We start from the raw sequence: 22,849 nt of genomic DNA on the forward strand, positions 1-22,849 counted from the left end.
CTGATGAACACACTCTGGGCTGTCACTTCCCCAGCACTTCTGGCCTGTTCTGCACTGCAGCAAAGGCTCCAGTGGACAGAGAAAGGCCACAGGCAAAAGGACACAGGTGCTGGCAGGTGGAAGTTGGAGTGGCATGCACAGAAAGATGAGGACAAAGGGGGTCTCGGTAGAGCACCAACTACACCCACAGGTGTCAACAGTGGGATTTAATGTTGAAGAGTGTTCAGGACCCAGACAGAGAACACCTCCTAGTGTTGGCAATACACTCAGGTTTTCTCAACCCTTCCTATCCCCTCCTCCCGGCCTATAACAATCCAAACTGGTCACAGGGCAGGAAGCCGCACTTTCATAAAGCTACAGCAAGTGGAGGTGAAAGAAGCTGGAGGTACTACCTAAGCTGGGTTGCTACCTAAGCTACCCGTGGCTTTTCCTTTCAATCTGCTAAACATCCCAAGCCCAGCATCAGTGTCCCAGCCATTAGTCCCACTCATCAAACTCTGGGATCAGTAATCTTTGTCACTGTTGAGATTTGGTGTCAAACCAATGGGGGTCTCTGTGGCAGAACCTACTGGCAGGCCTGTGGTGTGAGCGCAGGAGCTCTTTTCTTGCCTGTGCATAGGGCCACTTTGATCCTTGAGACTTGAATTTTGCTTTTTACACTAAGAACTTCACGAAGACCATAAAAAGCCCTTCCAGACTTTGACATTCAGAGTTCAAGTTACTTAGTCTCCACTGATGTCTCTTTCTTGCTCTGCACGTTCTCGACTAACAGGAATGTTAACACTCATATGCCCTGTTACTTTAGCGCCCAGTGGCTAATTCCCATGGGAATGACAATGTGGGATCAGATTGGCCCTTGGAGCACCTACTCCACCCAGACCCTCTGGTCAATCTTAGTTGACAGGTTTGTTGCAAACAGGCTCTGTTATGGGAAAGAACAAGCATATGAATGACAAGTTTGTGTCTAAGAGCAAAACCTCCCATCCAACAATTGTTCCACCCTCTGTCTGGACCAAAACAAGGCTTACATCTTCTCCACTTTAATTCATGGGCTCAAAACTAAGATAGAGCTTTAAATGACTGCGAAATTCCTTTGCAGAAACAAGGACACTGTGAGCCATGCTGAGATGCATCAAAATATGGTTGTAGGGGTCCCAATGGCCATCAGAGCTTAGTCACTACCGTCTTGGCTTGGTTCTCAGGAATCCTGGGATGGGGATTCCTGAGTAAATGATTGATGGAGGGGATGCCTGAAGACGAGGGGGAGTATGGGATGCAGATTAAGGCTGGGGAAGAACATTCAACAAGTACATGGTCCAGGCTAAAAACCAGCTTCAGCTCCACCACACAGAGAGCTCTGGAGCACACATTGCACCATGGGATTGACCCCACCTTGGGGAAAAGAGGACAGCCTTTTGTGCCTCCATGTCAGCCAGTCACTGGTTGCAGGCTGTGAGGGTACGGTGGAGGAGCAGAGCCCATTCACCAAAAGCAGTTCTCCTAGGAGCAGCCGTGAGCCATTCAGCAGCCAAACCCACAGCCACTGGGCAATTGGCAGACTCACCGCTGAAGGGGACCTATCTGAGTAGGATACCACCCACATCACAGAGCATTGCACTAGACACTATGGGGGATAAAGAGGGAGAAAAGGGGACTGCCCAGCAGACTTTTATGGTTTGAGTGGATAAATGGGCAACTATATAAAACCTCTGAGATGCAAATAAGAGACCTTCAAAGTTCCCACCTGGTGAGCACTCCAAGGCCCAGTTCCAGCCCTTTCATTATAAATTTCCTGCTGTTAACTTTCCCAAAAGCAACCTCTCCACCACTGCCCCCTACCATGCAACTCTCAGCCAAGTGACTGTGTTGGGGGTCCCCAAGACCACCCTCAGGCTTGATAATTCACAGCAAGAAGGACTCACAGGATTCAGAGAAGCTGTTATACTCATGGTTATGGTTTATTACATGAAAGGATACAGATCAGCACAGGGAAAAGGTGCATGAGCTAAATCCAGGAGGAGCCAGGTACAAGATTCCAGGTTTTCCCTCCCAGTGGAGTTACATGGGGACATGCTTCATTCTCCCAGCAGCAATGTGTGGCAACACATGTGAAGTATTATCAACCAGGGAATCTTACCTGAGCCTCAGTGTCCAGAGTTTTTACTGGGGATCAGTCATGTAGGACTCTGGACTGATCTATGTTACTCAGTCTCCAGCCCCCCAAGAGGTCAAACTGATACAGCATGGCCCAGAGCCTCAGACATACAAAACATTCTTATCAGGCAGGGTATTCCAAAGGCTCAGAGATTATCTCTCAGGGGCCAGTCAAGGGCCAGTGCTTCTGAAGATAAGCCTTCCTCTGGAATGTACAGTTGATCCTTGAGCAACAGGGGTTTGAACTGCATGGGTCTACTTATATGTGGATTTTTTTCAATAAATGTATACTACTGTACTACACAATCCACAGTTGGTTGAATCTGCAAATCTGGAACAACTGATAGAGAGGGCTGACCATAAATTTATATGTGGATTTTCTACTGTGTAGGGGTCGGTGTCCCTAATCTCCATGTTGTTCAAGGATCAGCTGTACTAGGCTCTGCTGAGTTAACCCTCTACTGCATGGTGACATTGAATATATTTGTGTCTCCTGCAATTCTAAAGTCACGTGAGAGTTTGTCTAATGTGAACATTACAGCAAAGCTGAGGCAACACAGCTGCTTGTAATAGAAACCTTATTTGGTAAAATATGTCTACTTATTTTTAAGAATATGCAGCATTATTTAAATATAATAATAGAAATAGCATGCATGCTGAGGCAGGTGTTAGGCAATCTAACACCTGAGATGCCTTTTCTTATTAAATCACAGTCTGCTTATGAAAGCCCAGACTGTCACCAGATTTGCAAGCTAGCTCACTGCTCATTCTGTCAGCGTGGTTATTACCACTGGGGCAATTGTGCCACATGCATGATGGATTGCTTTGGGAAGCAATCATTTCCAACGATACCAGATCTGCATTGGAACACAGCGCTGCAGCTGCGGAGTTCTGCGGCTGAAGGAGCTCTCTGGCTGTGCAGCTGCCTGAGGAATGACCACATGAAGCAAGAGGCACAGTTGAGAACTGAGGATGCAACAGTCAGGCTGAGCCACGGCCAGCTCCAGTCCTCAAGAAGATGGTGCTCTGGGGGCTCTGGAGGTGAGAAGGAAGGAAAAGACCAGACTCTTTACCTACAGGCACCTACCAGGTGTGATTAGAGGGTGTGACGGTTAATTTTATGTGCCAGCCTGATTGGGCCATGGTGGCTGGGTATTTGGTCAAACGTTATTCTGGATGTTTCTTTAAGAGTGTTTTGGGATGAAATTAACATTTACATCAGTGGGCTTTGAGTAAAGCAGACTGCCCTTCATAATATGGTGGGGCCTTACTCAATGAGTTGAAGATCTGAACAGAGAAAAAAACTGACCTCCCCAGAGCATGAAGGAAATCTGCCAGCAGACAGCCTTTGGGCTTAAACTGCAATGTCAGCTATTCCTGGGCTCTCCAGCCTGCTGGGCTACCTTGCAGATTTCAAGTTTGTCAGACTCCAGCCTCCATAATTGGGTGAGCCAGTTCTTTAAAATAAATCTCTCTCTCTACACGCAAACACACACACACACACACACACACACATCTTATTGGTCCTGTTTCTCTGAAGAGCCCTGACTAGTAGAGAGGGCAGGGCTTTAAATGTACTATCCATTTTAATCCTCACCACAACTGAGGAGACAGATGTCATTAAACCCATTTTAGAAATGAGGAAACTGAGCCACAGAGAAGTTAAATAACTTATCTAAGGTCAGTATAACATAGGGTTTCAGAACAGGAATAATGGAGCCAGACAGCCCGGGCTGGAATTGTAGCTCCACCACTCACACGCTGTGTGTGACCTGGGACAAGTTACGTAACCTTTCTATGCCTCCGTTTCCTCATCTGTAAAATGGGGATAATAACAATAACAGCTATCTCATAGAATCATTGCGAAGATTAAAGATGTTAAAATATGTAAAGCACTTAGTCTTTGCACAATACAGTGTTTGATGTGTAGAAAGTGCTTTATAAGTGTTTGATTAGTAATTAAGATAAACAAGATAAAACCAATAGTAAATGGTGGATCCAAATTTGTACCTAATAAATAACACTTTCAGTGTTATTCGTTCTCTGGGGTTTTTACATTACATCAGACATGTGGAAAATCCACATCTCCATTAAAAACTAAAGTCAAGAGCAAAACCCCACCATCTGAAGTATTTGCCCAGCCCACAACCTCCCTTCTCTGAGAAGTGTACTCCCGCATTCACAGGGGAGTCCTCTTCATCCACGTTTGTGTTATGGTGACCTCCTTCCCTCACCTGTCCCACCTCCACCCAGGTGACTGGACCAGGGCACACACCTGACCTGAGTTGGGCCAATCACGTTCTCTCTCCTGGGAATTTAGATTTAAGATGCAGAGACATTTGTCAGTGTTTGCTGTTGCTTGAACTGAGGACAAACCAACCTCAGAACTGTGAGGTGACCAAGTTCACTGGGTATCTTTAATCACAAAGGGAGAGGAAGAAGCAAGAGGAGAGAGAGACAGAGAGACAAAGAAACTGCCCTAGTGCTGGTCAGGTGTCTCCCAGTTTCAGTGTCTCGTGGGGACCTGACTGCACCTTCTGCCCCTGGTTCCCATCGGTTACCCCATGACCTTAGACTAACACCCCTTTATGTGCAACTCCCTTGCCTGGACTCCGGGGGCTAAGAAGAGCCTTGACTCAGCAGCCTTCCTGCCCAAGCCTGTGCTGAACCTCCACACCTGACCTGGATGGGGAGGGGCTGTATCCCCCAGCATCCTTTCACACTTTGGCACAGGTAGCTCGTCACAGCAGCCTCCTGTGAGCAGTGCTTTGCAGAAAAGGGGACGAGACTGCGTGGTAGTTCCATGAGGGGAGGGGCTCTGGGAAGGATTTAGATAAAGCCCTCACCTGGGTCAGAATTGTGTGAACCCAACTGTGGGAGAGTAGTGAGTGCCAGGTGGCAGGGGAAGATGTGGAGGGACCTCTGGGGCCAATTTCATCTCCTCTAAAATTCTGCCTAAGGCTGCGCTGAACTGAGCAGGGCAGAGGTCAGTCAATGGCAAGAGCAGCTCCCAGCTGCCAGCCCCATCCCCTCATGATCTCCAGCCACTTTCCAATTTGGTAGCCACTCGCCACATGTGGCTACTGAACCCTTGAAGTGTGGCTGGTCCGAATTGAGATGTGCTGCAAGTGTCAAATACACACCAGATTTCAAAGATTTACATTCAAAAAAGAATGTAAAATATCTCATTCATAACTATATTGATTACATATTAAAATCACATTTTTGATATGGTATTAAATAAAATATCAATATAGTAACTTCATCTGTGTCCCGTTATTTTTTTTAATACGACTGGCTAATACAAAAGTTTTAAATTACGTATGTGCCCCACCTTTTACTTCTATTGGACAGCACTCTCTGACACTCTCATTGGGAACAAACTTCAAAAGATCAAGGACACCAAGCTGTTGGTATAATTAAACTTCTATCAAAATCTGTGAGCATGAGAGTTCATCCAGCCAACAAACGTCCTCTGACCATAGGAAGGAAAAGAGCCACAGCTGTTTTTTACCAAATGGATCTCATTAAATTAATTACATTACCACTGGACAGCTCATTCAATGCCCTCAAGGAGTTTTAATAAAATCAGCAGTGTTAGAGCAGAAAGAGACCATCTACTGAATCTTACCCTAGAGATAAGGTTGTAGGTTCAGGGAGAGCTAGCTGACCAGAGTAAGGTCATGTAGCAAGATGGTGGCTTCTGGCTCATAATCTAATGCTCTTCCTTCTACAGCATGATGCCTTATCTTGGGGCTTGAAGCATTCACTGTGGTTGGCTATCCAGAAGTAATTTCCAACACCCTTTCCTCTTGTCTACGTCCCTAGAGGCTGAAAAACTTTGCTTTTCCAACCTTCCTGGAAGCATTCTACAGCCATGTGACCCAGTTCTCGTCAATGAGGTATAAAGGGATGTTTCCTGAGGATCTTCTCAATACATATGAGAAGAAAACCTTTTACCTCTGCTTCCTGCTTTTGAATCTGGATGCAGTGTTGGAACTGCAGCAGCCATCTTAAGATCATGAGGCAACAAGCCAAAGAACAAACGTTAAACAGACTGTGGGGGTAAAAAAAGAGGGATAGAAAGAGCCCAAGTTCATAATGATGTCATTAAGTTACTGAACCAGCCCTAGAGCTGCCTACTTTCAGACTGTTTGTTAAGAAAACAATAAATATCCTTATGATTAAGCCATTAGTCTTCAGTTACAAGTTTTCTTTAACTTGCAGCTGAAAGCATCCCAGTGAATACTTATTTGAAGGTCCCTAATTCCTCCACTATCTTATCCTGCTTCATTCCTGTCACTGTTACGGTCCGGGCTCCTGCAGCTTGGTAGACTCTTGGCTGACCCCAGGGACATATTTCTGCTCAGGGTTATGCCTTTTATTGCAAAGAACCTGGCTTTTCCTAGAACATATGCGCAAAAGTTCCCAACCAAAATGAGTGTTTGGGCTCTCTTGTAGATACAGCCAAATGTTGCTCTCATCCCCTCCTGCCACCCAGGGAAACCTTCTTGCATTATTTATTGTGTCTTTAACCTACAGTTCTCTAGCCATCCTGTTTCTCCAGCCTATTTCCTGAGATGTTTACTGGACACCTAGCTCCTCTCAGAAGTAGCCGCAGTCCCCGATTTGCAAGTCCTCCTCCCTGGCTTTCATATCTGCTCCTATCTCCCACCTTTGTACTTCCTGGGAGAAGATAGACGTCTATCCAGAGACGTGCCCATCTGCAAACCCCATTCCCTCATGACTTCCAGCCACTGTCCAAATTCAGTAGCCACCGGCCACATGTGGCTACTGAGCCCTTGAAATGTAGCTGGTCCTAGTTGAGAGGTGCTGTAAGTGTCAAATACACACCAGATTTCAAAGACTTAGTATCCCCTGCAAAAGACTGTAGAATATCTCATTCATAATTATTTATATTGATTACATATTAAAATTATAACATTTTTGAGATCATATTAAATAAGATATATTAAAACTAACTTCACCTGTCTCTTTTTACTTCTTTTAATGTGGCTGGCTAATACAAAAGTTTAAAATTATATAAGTGCCCCGCATTATACTTCTGTTGGACAGTACAGTTCTAGAATGCTATGGGCTGACTATGGCCTTAATTCTTCTACAATAATATTTCATTTCAGTGAGGTCTTCATCTTCTTAAACTAGAAGAGTGACCCCAGAATTCCAGGCCCCAAGCAGTCTATGTGGAACAGGTCTCTTTCAAATCAAATCAGATCATAAAAGTGTTGGCCTCTTGTCTTAAAGATTGTTTGCAGACTCACTTAAACTGCCCTAAACAAAAAAAAAATAGTGTTTATTAAACAGATACAATAGTGTCTCTTGAAATCTGAAGGCCAGAAGCAGAATCAAGCCTCACGAGGGACTTGAACAGAAGCCCTGGAGAAGCCAAGAATCAAAGTTCTTCTCTTCACCTCCCTTTGCAAAGCGTTTTATTATCTCATCTCCTGGCCCACCCAACCACTTTCATTTCACTTGAAGCCCTGAAGCTGAACATCCTTCTGCTTTTTCTGAGTTTAGCAAAATCAATCACTGAAGTCACCAGAGCAGAGTGGAGGATCAAGATGACCCGCTTACCAGATTACAGGTAATTTATTTTACCTCCAGTGGTGCCAGACACTGCATTTTACATTTGGATCCCGTCACGCTGAGCTGTGATTTATTTATTAGACTTGCCAATGAGATGAGTCTGCCTGGTTCGCACAGAGGAAATTTCAGTCTGAATCAGAAAGCAGAAGGAGCTGTGCCAAGGATGGGCACGGATTTAATGGTGGGCGTGCCTCCTCACCGTCAGGGAGCTTGTAAAATTAGGTCAAAAGGGAGGGAACTCGTTAAGATAACTCATTATCACAAAGATCTGCATATGTGGAGGACTGTGTAAACAAAACGTCATCCCTTGAAACCCTAATGGGACCTGGTCAGATAAAAAAAGCAGTCAATAAAAATTAAAAAAAAAAAAAAAAAAGCAGTCAAGGTTAGACCTCTCGTGTGGGTGGCAGACGTTCCCCAAATGGACTGAACAAAGCTCTGCAGAGAAGACCCCCTCACCGATCCTCCTACTCCATTCTTTCCCCAGCCAACACCTCTCACATTCCAGTCCTTCCATTCTTGCGTGCACCATGTTACCTGGAAGGAACAACACATTGCACTAGCATGAGATCCTTCACCAGCTACATTAAGAGCAAGGCCTAAGAGAAAGTGACAGAAGTCAGATCAGTTCAGGTGAGACCCAAACTTGTCCTGCAACAAGTGTGACCTGCAATGGAATGAAGGGTAGCAGAATATACCACGCCAAAATAAGCCACTTTGGCCTAAAAATTATTTTGAGCTGAAGGCAATTAAGAATCAGCAAGCACGGGGCTTCCCTGGTGGTACAGGGGTTAAGAATCCGCCTGCCAATGCAGGGGACATGGGCTCGATCCCTGGCCCAGGAAGATCCCACATGTGGTGGAGTAACTAAGCCCGTGTGCCACAACTACTGAGCCTGTGCTCTAGAGCCCGTGAGCCACAACGACTGAGCCCATGCGCCGTAACTTCTGAAGCCCGCACGCCTAGAGCCTGTGCTCCGCAGCAAGAGAAGCCACTGCAATGAGAAGCCCGTGCACCGCAACGAAGAGTAGCCCCCGCTCACCGCAACTAGAGAAAAGCCTGCGTGCAGCAACAAAGACCCAAAGCAGCCAAAAATTAATTAATTAATTAATTAATTAATTTTTTAAAAAAAGCAGCAAGCGCAAGAAAGCTCAGCTCTCCCTATCTGTCCTCTTTTCTGCCTAAAGAGAAGATATAAATTTCCCTTTTACTGGAGACAGACTCTTACCAGCCCAGAGAAGGCACCAGAGGAATCTGCAAAAAAACCTCATTCCATTTCCTCCCATTAATTTACCTTCCTGCCACTTGCCACCTTTGGAAGGCTGAAACTGCTTTCCTTCATCTGTCTTTTCTCTACGGGTGCATTGTCCTTTGTTGAAGATGCTATATAAGCCAGAGTTCTGAGCCACCGTTTCGAGTTACTCTTCATTTTGGATTTCTCCCATGTGATGTGCACTGTATGTTAATAAACTGCTTTTCTCTTGTTAATCTTTTTGTTAGGGTCCCACCTGAAAACCTAAGATGCTTAGAGGTGAAGTTTGGCCTCCCCTACGAGAACCTCTCTTCAAAGGAAGAGAGATGGAAACCAGGAGGAAGAATCATTGGCCACTTGATGAAGGAGGTTGAGCTGGGCTGAGAATGAAGGGGGAATTTCCACAGGGAGATGTGGGGAAGGGCCTCTGGGAAAAGCTTTTTCTGGACAAAGGCTCTGCAATCCATCCCAGGAGAGGCTATGAAAAGGTGGGGATGATAGAGGAGGAGCATTCAGATCAGAAACCCTTGGCAATGTGAGGCCCCAGAGCTTAACCTCTTTTCTTCCACACTGGGAACCATCCGTATTTCAGATTCTGCCCCCTGGGTTGGCCTGGCTGCTAATCTGGAGCCCCATAGTGCATCGTTCCGTGGTAGTAAAGCCCAAGTTGACCATTTCTCCTTCTAGAAACTCTATCGCCATGTTTCCCAAGCCAAGTAGCCGGGGAGCTAAGCTGGCCTGTTGTAGCAAGAGCAATGGGACAAGAAGATGTGGCACATGTATACAATGGAATATTACTCAGCCATAAAAAGGAACGAAATGGGGTTATTTGTAGTGAGGTGGATGGACCTAGAGTCTGTCATACAGAGTGAAGTAAGTCAGAAAGAGAAAAACAAATCCCGTATGCTAACACATGTATATGGAATCTAAGGAAAAAAAAAAAAAGGTTATGAAGAACCTAGGGGCAAGATGGGAATAAAGACACAGACCTACTAGAGAATGGACTTGAGGATATGGGGAGGGGGAAGGGTAAGCTGGGACAAAGTGAGAGAGTGGCATGGACATATATACACTACCAAACGTAAAATAGATAGCTAGTGGGAAGCAACTGCATAGCACAGGGAGATCAGCTCTGTGCTTTGTGACCACCTAGAGGGGTGGGATAGGGAGGGTGGGAGGGAGGGAGATGCAAGAGGGAAGACGTATGGGGACATATGTATATGTATAACTGATTCACTTTGTTATTAAGCAGAAACTAACACACCATTGTAAAGCAATTATACTCCAATAAAGATGTTAAAAACAAACAAAAAAAGAGCAATGGGACAGTGTTTCTCGTCTCTTCTCTAGATCGTGCAGGACTCCCAGCCTTAGCCAACTTCTTCTCCACGTGTGCACCAAAGACGCCATCTCGGCCACTCCCTGACACCTACCATGTCTCCCCTCTTCAGCTCAGGCTCTGAGAGGCCGTGTTTGCTGCGAGGCCCCTGGGACGAATGTCCAAGTGGCAGTAGCTGCAGAGAAGCTACGGTGAAGCCCTACTCAGAGCCCCTTCCTGTAGCTGCCAGAGCTTCTCAGAAATTCTATAAATAGAGCCATTCTACCTTTTCCTGCCTCTTCCTACTGCTTCAAGGCTCCCTTCACTCAGACAAAGGGCGCGGGAAGGCTCAGTCCCCTGAGGTAGACTCCCAGTAGGGCCTCCCCACCTGCCTCTGAGCGGCCCGTCCTGTCTGAGCTCTGGGGCTCAAGCCAGAGTCCCTGCTGTGCAAGTAAGAAGCAGGTCACTTCCTTGGATCTTCTCTTCTAGAAACAAAGTCTATTGACTTCAAAGAGGGAGGGGGAAATCCTGCCAGGCTATGGGATTGGACTCTGTGAAGTCACCATTCAAGTCTAGGAACACCCGGCCTGGCTGTGAGGGGATCATTGAGTGGCCCACCAGCTGTTCCCTGCTGTTCCCTGCTGTTCCCTGCTGTTCCCTGCTGTTCCCGCCCGCTCCAGCTCGACTCTGCCTGGAAAGACAAGGCAGGAGGCAGGCCTCCATGCCCAGACCAGTTCCGAGCAGGGCACTCTCACTGTTAACACCTCTGGCAGCTTGCGAGGGAAAACTTCTCAGTTGCTTCGTGTAATTTTTGTTTTCCCTTCTCTTGTCACACCCCTCTGCAGGGGCCACTGGCCAAAATCAATCACCTCAGTGTCTCCCCATCACTTATTCTCTCACCTGCTGCAGTCCAGCCTGGGGGAGACATTTCTTTTGCACAAACCAATAGGACGACAGATGGGCCATCAATATTCATGGCCTGGAATCTCAGGAATTGACCCTTCCAGGGGGAGGATTCCCGGGTAGGCTGGGCTGACAGATCAGAATCAGGCTCAGCGTTCTCTGCTCTAAGTGCCAGCTCAGTCCTATCATCCGTCCAACAGGGCTCAGCCCCACCTGCAAATCCCAGCTGGTGCCCAGATGTGGTGACGCACCCCAGAGGCCAGAGCTTCCACCACCTGACTTAGTGACAGGTTACAACAGAAAGGACCAAGGAGGACTCCCATAGGAATGCTTGCAAACCCAGGCACCCCGAAGGAGTGTCCATTTGAGAGAATTTATTTACTAGGTAACTAGACCTGGAGTAACCCCAAGGCAGTTCCACCTCCCGGGCCCCTGATTTACACTGCAAATGGTCTTCCTGGAACCAAAGGCAAGAGTGATGGCGAGAGGAAAGAACTGGAAGCCAGCCTCTCACCCTCTCCAAGGACACCACTACTCCACTGTGCTGGGGCCAGACATCAACCCTCCCTGGAAAGTGCGATGCTTCATTTTAACTGTCTGTTTACATGGCTCGTAGCTCTTTGGAGGTTTAATGAGAACCAAACAAGTGATGAGACTGGGATATGGTGACAAACCCTCATTTTTTGGAAACCTTGATTTTAATAGCTGTACTTCCAGCTCAGGGGTGCTTTGAAAAATAATGATTGTGAGTATGGATTTTTGTGTGTAAAGATTATGAAGTAAACAGTTTATTATTATTATTGACATTATTATTATTGTTATTATATATAAATCTCCCTCTGTAAACCACCTGAGATGAAGGCTAAATGTGTTTACTTTGGGGGCTGAGGTAATGGGCAGTGGAAAACTATGCCCTTCTAAGTTAAAATCATCTGCAGTAGTCCAGAGAAGGTGAGTGAGGTGTTCCCACGAGAAGGTGGAGGTCCCAGAAAGGACTCTCCCTGCCAACCAAAAATTTGACACCTGGGTCCAGAGTCCAAGCTGCTGGCTGTCACTCTTCACATCAAGACATGCGACTGTTGGAGAGGAAAAACTTTTCCTCCCCCCTCTTATGTTCTTAATCTGGGGTCTGTGAATTAAACTGACAAAAGACAGATTAACAAGAGAAAAAGGTTTATTTGTGTACACATGAAAGCCAACAAGAGAAGTAACTGGCTTGTTAAATACAGTGGACCCTTGAACAGCACAGGTTTGAACTGTGAGGGTCCACTTATTCATGGATTTTTTTCAATAGTGAATACTACAGTACTACTCGGTCCAGGGTTGGTTGAATCCACAGGTGCAGACGAACCTCTGATGCGGGGGTCCAAATTATACACAGATTAACCCCTGCATTGCTCAAGGGTCAACTGTAGGTGAAGTTAGAGGATTATATACCTCTAGTAGGGGAAAGGTAGGGGAAGGAAAAGTCTTTTATGGGCTTTTGGAACAAATAAATGAGTTTTTAGGAGAGCAATCAAGAGATAAAATGTGTGATAGTGTTTGTCTGTACAAGTATGAATAAACTTTCCATCTCCTTCAGGGCCTCAAAACTCCCCTAGAGGGGAGATTTAATGTGGATTTTATTCGCATTCTCCCTTCTGGGGGGTAGATCTGCCCTGTAGGAGAAATTTACGGCAGCCTTATTTGCCAGAGTTTGTTGCTTTTAATCAGATGAGGAAAGCAGCCCCAAGGAGGTTTCTTTCTGTATCTTTTGATTCTCAATTGCCTTCAGCTCAAAATAATCTTTATGCCAAAGTGGCATATTTTGGGGGTGGCGTATTCTGGTCTCCTTCACAACTGAGAGGGGACAGTTTTCAGCGACCGCCCCAGGATGAAGCAGCCGCACGGAGCCGTCGCGCTAGGTTTCCATCAAAGGCACCTTGCCCGCACTGGGTACTCACCTGCCCAGAGCATCCTTCATCTTCCTGCCACTCCGCCCCACCCCCCATGGATCCCGGCTCCCTTCGGCTGGATGTGGAGGAAGAGTGGGGTGCGAGGAAGAAACAGTGACCACTGTCAAAGGAACCATAGCTTCTACCTTTACTGCTGTTTTGTTCCTGACCAGCCTGGGAAGTAGTGGTTAGGGGTAGTTAGCTATAAAGGAATGTTAAGCAATTTTAATTAGGGCTTTGAAATGCAAACCCCACATACTGAGCAGAGGGGTTAACAGTTCGAAACAGTGGGAGGAGGTGCATTATTTTTAGATATCTCAAGAAGCTAAGAATTTGCTGGAAAATACCCACAGAACCAGTGTCAAACGTGAGGGGGCAGGGGTCAGGGGGTGGTAAGGAGAGGACCAATCCTCAGGGCAGGGCCAGAAGATGGCCTTCGCTATGCTGAGGAGGATGTGAAAGCGTAAGTGGGGAATCTGGCTGAGACAGAGAGGGGTCCTGGGCAGTGTTTGTGAAATCCAAGCAGCTGGGTCAGCGAAGCAGGGCTCTGGTTGTGAGATGTAGGGCTAGACTACAGAGCCCAGGTTTAAACCTGGCACGGCTGGTCCAGACAGAGGGAAGGAGAGTGGATTCACTCTCCAGTGAGGTGGACTGTGGGAAAGCAGAAATGTAAAGAAGGCTTGGGGCACATGTAGGTATAGTAGTGAGAAGACCTCAGGGACAGGAGATAGGAGTTCTGGGTCCCTCGCCTGCCCACCTGTAGCATGGGGAGTGTGGACCATGCCTTGTGTCCGTTGCACGAGATGATGGGTCCAGAAGTGTGCCCTCTTATGAAGTCCTGGACGTATGTGTAGTGGGGAAGATTACTTCACAAGACAGAGCTAAGGTGGACACACACCTGGATGGATGGCTCTAGGGCCACAAGAGGTTTCCTCCGGGCAAGTCTCCACAGCAGCAAGAGCCCCAGGCAGGACAGGACAAAGTTAACACTGAACACGCGGAACACGGCTGATGAAGCACTTTTGTGGTGCTTAGAGCTGAGATGCAGCATGAACAAAACCAATCCACTCCTCCCCTAAAGGGCCTGGCAGCCGGGTGAAGGGAGTTGGAAATTGATCCACCATGGCTGCTCCTAGGCTTCGAGCATCTCCAGTCCGACTCAGGGGAAGTCCCAAGCCAGCTCTTCACCTGGGGACTCTGGTGCCTTCCATCTGCCACTCCTGGGAAGCTGTGCACCCAAAATTGGATCAAATGCCTGGTGATGGAATTACTAGGAAGTGCAAGGAGGACTGAGGGTGTTGGGAGGGGGAGAAGTGTGGGCAGCAGGCTGGGGGTGGGGGGAATTGCTGCGGAGAAAGCAGCCAGCAGCTGCTGCAAAGAAAGGCCTGGAGGAGAGGAAAATGAGATCTGACCCGACTGAGCGAAGACAAAGGAACAGGCAGGACCAACCTCCTGTGCAGGGTCTACTGACCACCTGCTCCAGGAGGGAGGGGTGGCGGGAGGTCCCACAGGCCCGCAAAACGGACCAGATTTGCTTCTGGGCCGAGTTAACTGTGTCCCTTCCTTTCCCACCTCCCCAAATGCTTCGACTCAGCTGAATTCTGAATTTGCCAGCCTCGTAGGTAGGGTCTGTAGGATACGACTCCAAAATAGGCCCAAACACAAAAAAGCAGCCCCCCCATTCCTGGGATGGGGAAGGAAGTTCCACTGTCAGAGACCCCTTTTCTCCTTTGGGGAGGAGGCTTTGAGATGCCTGTCACCTGTCAAAAGGCCAATATAGTGCCCTCGGAAACCAACAGATTTCATGCCTTGTCAGTCGTTGGCCCCTCACTGTTACTGAGTTTATCTCAAAAGAAGGGAGATACCCTGCATGGGTCTTGTCAGAAGGGCCCGAGGGAAGGAGAGAAGATGCCCCGAAGACTGGTGGAGAGAGAGAGGGCAAGGAGGGGAGCTTACCCTGAGGTTAAAGGAGTGGGAGAGGGAGGGGGGCAACAAGAGGTGATGGAAAGAGACACAGAGCAGAAGGGAGGGGGGAAGGGTGCCAGAGAGAGAGAGAGAGAGAGAGAGAGAGAGAGACTCCTGCCTGAATAATGACATCATGTTTTCCACTTACCTCATCTGGCACCCATGACCCAGGGGCTTGTTTTCATATGAATGAGAACGTCTCTCAGTTTGTTTTCTGTGTACTTACCCTCAAGAGCTATTTGTTCTAATCAGGGTCTCTTACAGCGCACTCCCCAGCAGCTCCCCTAATTCACAACCTGCCCTTCTGGAGGCCAAGGACAGCCATCTATTTGGACATATGCGAAACACACCCACCAAGTGGGAAAACTAGAGGACACGAGAAAGACGTGGAATGAGACTTTCCTGCCCCTGGAATGAAGCCCCTGCGAGAGAAGTCTGCACCGATCACCTCTGACTCCCAGCTGGTGGGTCTCTGCTCTTCTCTGCACTATTCGGCCAGAAATGTTCACTCTGCATCCAAGAGCCTGACTTGCAGGCCTGGCACCTGGAGCCAAACTTCCCTCAGAATCAGGGAAGAAATGAAATGAGCAGGAACCGGCTGAGTTGAGGAGAAAGAGATGCTGGGCTGACAAAGCCTGAGCGCTCTCGCAGCCACGGTTTGAATTTGATCCTCGGGCCTCATTGTTCCAACCGACACGGACAATAAGAAAGGAGGACATCTGGGGGCCAAGACAATGGGCGATTCAGCAAGTGTCCATCTGAAACTTCACCTGTCCCTCAGCCCAGATCAGGCCTCTCCCACCTCTGTGCCTCTATTTCCTGAGGTGCAAAACCAGGGCCATTTAAAATCACTTCAATTATTCCCTCAATGAACAAATACGGAGAGAGGATCTACTATATCCCGGTGACTGGGGCCGAGACCCAGGAAAACAGATAAATACTACAGACCTTCAACTAAAAGCACATGTGCCTCCCTATTGAGACGCCTTCTGAACTTGCAGAGAGGGCCTCCACTATGAGCCCCACACAGCCCAGGAGGGAGGCAGGAAAGTTCTAGATAAGAACTCCGAGGGAGGGGGCTTCAGTGCCCTGTCCACACCTTCATAACTGGTCCGTGGCTGGACTGGGCTATGGAATTGGGCCTCCAAGGTTGGAGGCCCACATGGCCCAGAGGTTTGGAGGTAGACTATGATGGAGGTCCTGGGAGGAAGTGGGTGCTATAGGCTGGATGTTTGTGTCCCTCAAAATTTATGTTGAAATTTTAACCCCCAAGGTGATGGTATTAGGAGATGGGGAATTTGGGAGGTGATTATTTCATGAGAGTGGAGCCATGAATGGGTTCAGTGCTCTTATAAGAGAGGCTTGAGGAAGCTCCCTTGCCCCTCCTGCCATGTAAAGTTACAGTGAGAAGAGGCTGTCTATGAGGAAGTGGGTTCTCACCAGACACCAAATCTGCTGGCACCTTGACCTTGGACTTCCATCTTACTCATTGGAACCTGTGCCCTTGGAGAACTGAGCTTCCACATGTGAAATTCCACTACCCTAAGACGGCATCCCAGAGAGACCACATGTGTGAGCTCTGGATGGCAGCCCCTGCCCAGCCCATCCTTCAGAGAGACACCTAATACACGAGCAAAGAAGCCTTCCAGTGACTCCAGAGTCTAGCCATTTGAGTCTTCCCAGACCCTATAGAGCAGAGGAAGCCCTGTCCCCTGTGCCTGTCTATATTGCTGGCCCACAGGATCTGTGATATAACATGGTCATTGTTTTACACCCCGAGGTATCAGCATAGTTGTTTTGCAGCAATGAATCAATCACAACACAGGCCTGAGCTGAGGACCCTGGGCCAGCCCCACGGGCTGAGGACGACTCTCCAGTGCATGGCAGGAGAAAGTGGCTTGAGCTCCAGTCATCCCAGCCCCAGGAGAGACCTGCGGGGAACTTAGATGCTCTGGTACCAGGAAAGGTGAGGCTATGGTGGGGGGAAGGACAGCTCGTAGGACTCTCAGACTTCCTGGCAGTGGTGAAGTTAGCACTCCCTTGGCAGGTGAGTCTTCTGGTGGTGTTCTACACCCTGCTCCTCTGGCCTTTCCATGGATCTCGGAAGCACCCAACTCCCAGTATTAAATCCTTTTCCACAGACGGGAGCCAGAGTGGCTTCTGATACCTGCAACTGAATCGCGCTGGGGCAGAGTCCATGCACCCTGCTTAGACTACCAAGCAAACGTGATTCCTATCCATTGCAGAGACTCCATCCCAGCCTTTTCATTGACTCTCTGAGCTACCCAGAATCCTTCCAGTAAGTTCCCTTTGCTTTGCCAAAATTGCTTTCTGTTGTTTGCAACCAAAGAACCCCAACTAAAACACAATTTAAGCTGCAAATTAAATGGATATGTTATATTTATCCCACTTTTCAGATGAACAGTATAGGAAAGAATGATGATTTCCATAGGATTGGAAGATGTAATTATGAATTTTTTTTTAGTCTTTAGGAGTGGCTTTTTTTTTTTTTACAGAAAAGAACACTCAGGAACTACTTTGGTATTTAAAGTTAATATTCAAATCACTCAAAGTCCTGGTTTTCCTTAAGTTTTTAAATTCAATTTAGAAATAAGTTCTATTTATAAATCTTTCAAATTTCCACAAAAATGTCTAAGGAGACTTTTATAATTTAATTAAATTCCTTTAAATATTTTTAACTGTATGGATAAATCCAGCATACTCAATTTCCTTTTTAAAGTAAGTCAGTGGTTGGCAGACTGAACAACTTTTCCAAGTACTTAAGTAATTCTTAGAAATCTGATACAGTTTATCAATACGATGGTTAAGTTCTTCTAAATGTTCTGATGTTGTTTATAGACTACACCTCTTTTGCGCTTTTCAGCTTAAAATCTGAATTAATTGTTCAATACTCTAATAAGCCAAATTCTTCAAATCCTTCTGGATAACTCTTGTGTCCCACCTCACATAATTTGCACTAGTCACTGCTGTGGCCCCTAGCTTTGCACAGACGAGGCCTGACAGCATCTCCCATCCTCAGTCTCTCTTGTTTTTCACCCTTGTCTTGCTTCTTAGACCCAAGGCCAAGGACCCCTTAGGAACCACTCTGCATCCATACATGCACAGACCCAGAAGTGTAAGGGATTTGATGTCATGTAGGGGAAATCCAGTGGGAGAAAGAAGCCAGTGCTTCTTTCCATGTTCTCCTCTACTGTTCCTTGGACAGACAATTCTATGACACATTCCACAAGGTTCCTCAGAGGTGCTTGAAGGATGGAACCTCAGTGACCCACAACAATGACCAACTCAATTATGCACCCAGTTTTATTGTTTTATTCCTATTCCCTGGGATTCCTTATCAAAACAAATTACCTGCCCAAACGCCATCATCATAGCAGCTCTGCTTCTTATGGGCAATGCAGGCTAAGACAAATACCAGTACACACATATGATTCCCAGATTTCACACAATAGTGATACCATGGGTTTGTTTTGCCTCATAATCTCTCTTCTCAATTCTAAGTCATCCCCAGGTTTAAAGACCCACTAGAACTGTCATAATAAAGTCCCACAAATTGGGTGCCTTAAAACAATTGAAATTTATTCTCTCATAGTTCTGGAGGCTGGAAGTCTGAAATCACCATGGCAGCAGGGCTCTCCTCTCTCTGAAACTCTGGGTAGAATCCTTCCTTACCTCTCTCAGGCTCTGGTGGCAGCTAGCAATCCTTAGAGTCCTTCGGCTTGCAACTTCATCGGTCAGGTCCACTCTCTGCCTTTACACGGCATTCTCACTGTGTTTCTTCACATCGTCTTCCCTCTGTGTGTGTCTGTGTCCAAATTTCCCCTTTTTATAAGGATACCACTCACTGGATTAGGGCCCACCCTAACGACCTTATCTTAACTTGGATAAATCTGCAAAGACCCTATTCCCAAATAAGATCACATTCTGAGATACTGGAAATTAGGACTTCAATTTATCTTTCTTGGAGGATGCAATTCAATTCATAACAACACTAAGGGAACAATTAAGTTATTCTAATCAATTTAGTGGATTTCCAAGCAAACTTTGAGGTTACCTTTCAGCTGACCATTTCTCAAATTGACCAGAGATTCTGGCAGGACGTGAGAACAGAAACTGTGGTTCTCCAGGGTGAGGAGACACAGAACCATCTTCCACAGTCACTAGGCCAGTGTGAATCCAAGTCCATGCCTTCTGAACGGAATTATGGAAACAGAGATCATATCCTACAAGTTCTTTCATTCAGCTTTGGCTGGAAAATGGAGGAGGAAGCAGAATCTCTAAGACTCAGCCATTGTTAAAGAAGATTCCTGAGAAAATGAGAGATTGTTGATACAGGTGCTCTGCAAACATAAGTCCTGGGGTAGCCATTAAATCTTATTAGGTAGAAAAGGAAATAGTAGTGAATATTTACACACCTGTGAACAGATAACATAAGCTAATTCTATGCACATTCTGTATCTTGTCATCACAGTTGAAATCCTGTCTAGTTTGCTAAAAAGTACAAAGAGCTTTGCTGTAGTATTAAAAGTTTTATTCTTACAGTTCCAAGGATTTTGACTTGTAATCTTAAGACTAATATGTTTGTTTTGTGTAACTACATTTGAGAGGATGTTTATTGTAGAAAATGGTGTTTGTTCACTTGGAGTTATAAGCTGCACTTGTCATAGGAAGTTGATTTTTCCCAACGATCTTGGTGACAAATTAATTCACTATGACAGCATTTGTCTGGCTCAAATGAACTCAACTCATAGAAAAGGACTGAATCAGTTTTCTTAACATTAGGCACATAGCTAAAGGGACATTTTTACTTGCAATATGCATTTATTAGTAAAGTGGTTCTAACGGATTAAACTTAACCACAGTTTGACAGGGGGATCCTACTGATTAAGTTGCTTGAATTCATTACACCTTAACTCATTAAATCTAAATGACTGTGTACCTAAGTCACTGGCAGCCACCTGATGGGATTTCACTATCTATTTACTTATTTCTCCTATGAATTCTTTCCATAGTCTCCCTACAATCCATGAATCCATTTGAATCCATCAAAATGACATTTGATTGGGTTCTGCAGATCTCTCTGACTTTATCTAGCTTAACAGTCATAACTTCCAAGGTCATACAAATGACAGGAGAGAGGTCAACTTCTCAAAGAACTATTATCAGATGGGCACCCACTTTCACTGTTGCCATAAGGAATTTCCATTTGAAAAGGCGGAAATGGAGGAGAGAGAGACAACCAGAAAGTATCTAATATAGTTCAGCCCTTGGCTACCTGACTTCCATTTATGTCCTTCTTCTTGTAAGTACACTTTCCAAAAGCTCAGGCCATATGCTGTATGCTCAGTCCCTCCCCGAGACAGTACCTAAAGGCTGAGCTAGTTGCTTCATCCACCTCCAAACAGAGGATCGCTGAGATATGACCAGTCCCCTAACAGGCCTTGATGGAGCAAGTCAATGACCAAAGGCTAAAGAAGAAGCAATCTATCCCATCAAGCCCAAAATCCAGCTATGAAAAGACAAGGATAACTGCAATATGAATTCCCACTTGGAAAAAGAAAGGTGAACCACACACCAGGGTCACTAGAATAGAAAGAGCAGGGACTTCCTATCCTGGTGGCAGTCCAGTGGCTGCCCAGTGTTCTGCTCCCTGAAGGGGAAGCTTGTCTTCCACAGTCACTTCTCAGGTGGCCGTTGGAAAGAACGTCCTTTCTGAGGAGCCTACAGGTTTGGCAGCCCTTTCTTTGTGAGCACCTTAAGAATTGACCTAGTGATTGTCTGCCAGCTCTGGAATTTCTTTGGCAATAAAGCTTCCTTAAAATTTAATAGAATTCCAGTCTATTTCTAGTCAGTCCCACATACTAGTAACTCAAAACCAGAGTTCTTGGCTAGTTTTAATGTTACGGTCTAGAATTGGGCCTGAACTTGGCTTTGAAGTTCTCTCCACCCCCTTGGTCCTCAGTTTCACGGAATCCCACTTTTGTAAGTCAAACCTGTGAGCTGGGGTGACCAGGCTAGGAAATCATGATTCTTCCCTGCAGGCTGCATCTCAGCTACACCTCCACAATACAAGAGATTTTACCCTTTGTCTGGTGGAGGGCTGTTAACAGGAATTGCTTACATGAGGTCTATGCGTATAGTTAGCGTATTTAAGTCCCTATTTTAGAAAGAGAAATAGAAAATCAGTTGCATGGGTCTCTTTAAAATAGGATAAGCTTTTCATTATTAAAAAAAAAACAAAACTATGAAACAAATCATTTGGACCAGAAAGTACTGTGTTATTTATGTCATCAATTCCTTCTGGAAAAAGGAGTTAGAAGATAGAGAGAATATTTACAACCCAGGGAACTAAAAGCAAAAACAATTTGCTTGCTAATCAGATTGATACAAGGTCTCAAGAAAGACAGTTTAATTATGTTCAGTTCAAATGACACACATTTCTTTTGTTTTTTCTGAAATTCAAAACAGAAAATAAGAACTTTTGCTGGCAAATTATTTCATTCCAGAATCATTATTTACCCATTTGAAACATAAATCTAATATTTGTATCAATGTCAAGATTTGTAAAACACAATTTAGATAATTGTGGAGAATCAAAATATGGCTCATGCAAGGGATAGTATATTAGTTTTCTATTGCTGTGTGATCTTGGACAAGCAGTTTATCTATCTAAAAACAATGAATCTCTCCTAACCTCAGTTTAGTTATGTATAAAATGGGCTAATTAGACTCATACATGGATTAGGATGTTTTCAACTGAGGGTAAATGAAGATCAATTAAAAGTAACAACAATGAGAGATGTATTTTCTTATGAGAAAGGGGGCAATTTCAGGGTTAATCTTACCCTTCAATATCTTCAAAGATGGGATTTTAAAAATTCTGTTCGCTTTGGGGAGTTTGGTCTTGTGCTCAGCCTTATTACAGTTGCAAGATGGATACTTCCAAAGTGGCGGTATCATTTTGCATTCCCATCAGCAATAAATGAAAGTTCCTGTTGCTCCACATCCCTACCAGCATTTGGTGTTATCAGTGTGTTGGCTTTTAGCCATTCTAGTAAGTGTGTATTGGTATCTCATTGTTTTAATTTGCAATTCCCTAATGATGTATGACTTGGTGGTTGAAACCTGGGATTTCTGAAACTATGATTATGGAGAGTGGAGCTATTGGTGATGACAAGGTCAACGGAATATCAGTGGAAGTGGGCAGATACGGTAGGGTAGGGGAAAAATACTAGACTAGAAGAGGTTTCAGACCTGAGAGATCAGGTCATAAATAGAATTGTCTACATGGACACAGACATTACAGAATCTTAGGCAAAGGTTTGGAGGGGAGCACATGGCGAATGAAAAGAGAGCATCAATGATTGTAACTAAGAAGAGTGACAAGGAATAGGAAAATAGAAGGGAAGCACCTTATTCTCAAATAGTCCGGGGGGCTTAAAAACAAAGGGAATGAAATAGAAATGAGAGTCTAGAAACCATACATCTATGATCAACTGATTTTCAACAAGGGCGCCAAACCTTTCAATGGGGAAAAAATAGTCTCTTCACCAAATGGTGCTGGGACAACTGGATAGCCACGTGCAAAAGAATAAAGTTGACCCTTGGACCCTTACCTCATACCAAATTAAAAAATTAACTCAAAAGGGGTCAAAGCCCTGAATATAAGAAATAAAATTATTAAACTCTCAAAAG

Source organism: Balaenoptera ricei, chromosome 14, assembly GCF_028023285.1.
Source record: "Balaenoptera ricei isolate mBalRic1 chromosome 14, mBalRic1.hap2, whole genome shotgun sequence".
Classification (NCBI taxonomy): domain Eukaryota; kingdom Metazoa; phylum Chordata; class Mammalia; order Artiodactyla; family Balaenopteridae; genus Balaenoptera; species Balaenoptera ricei.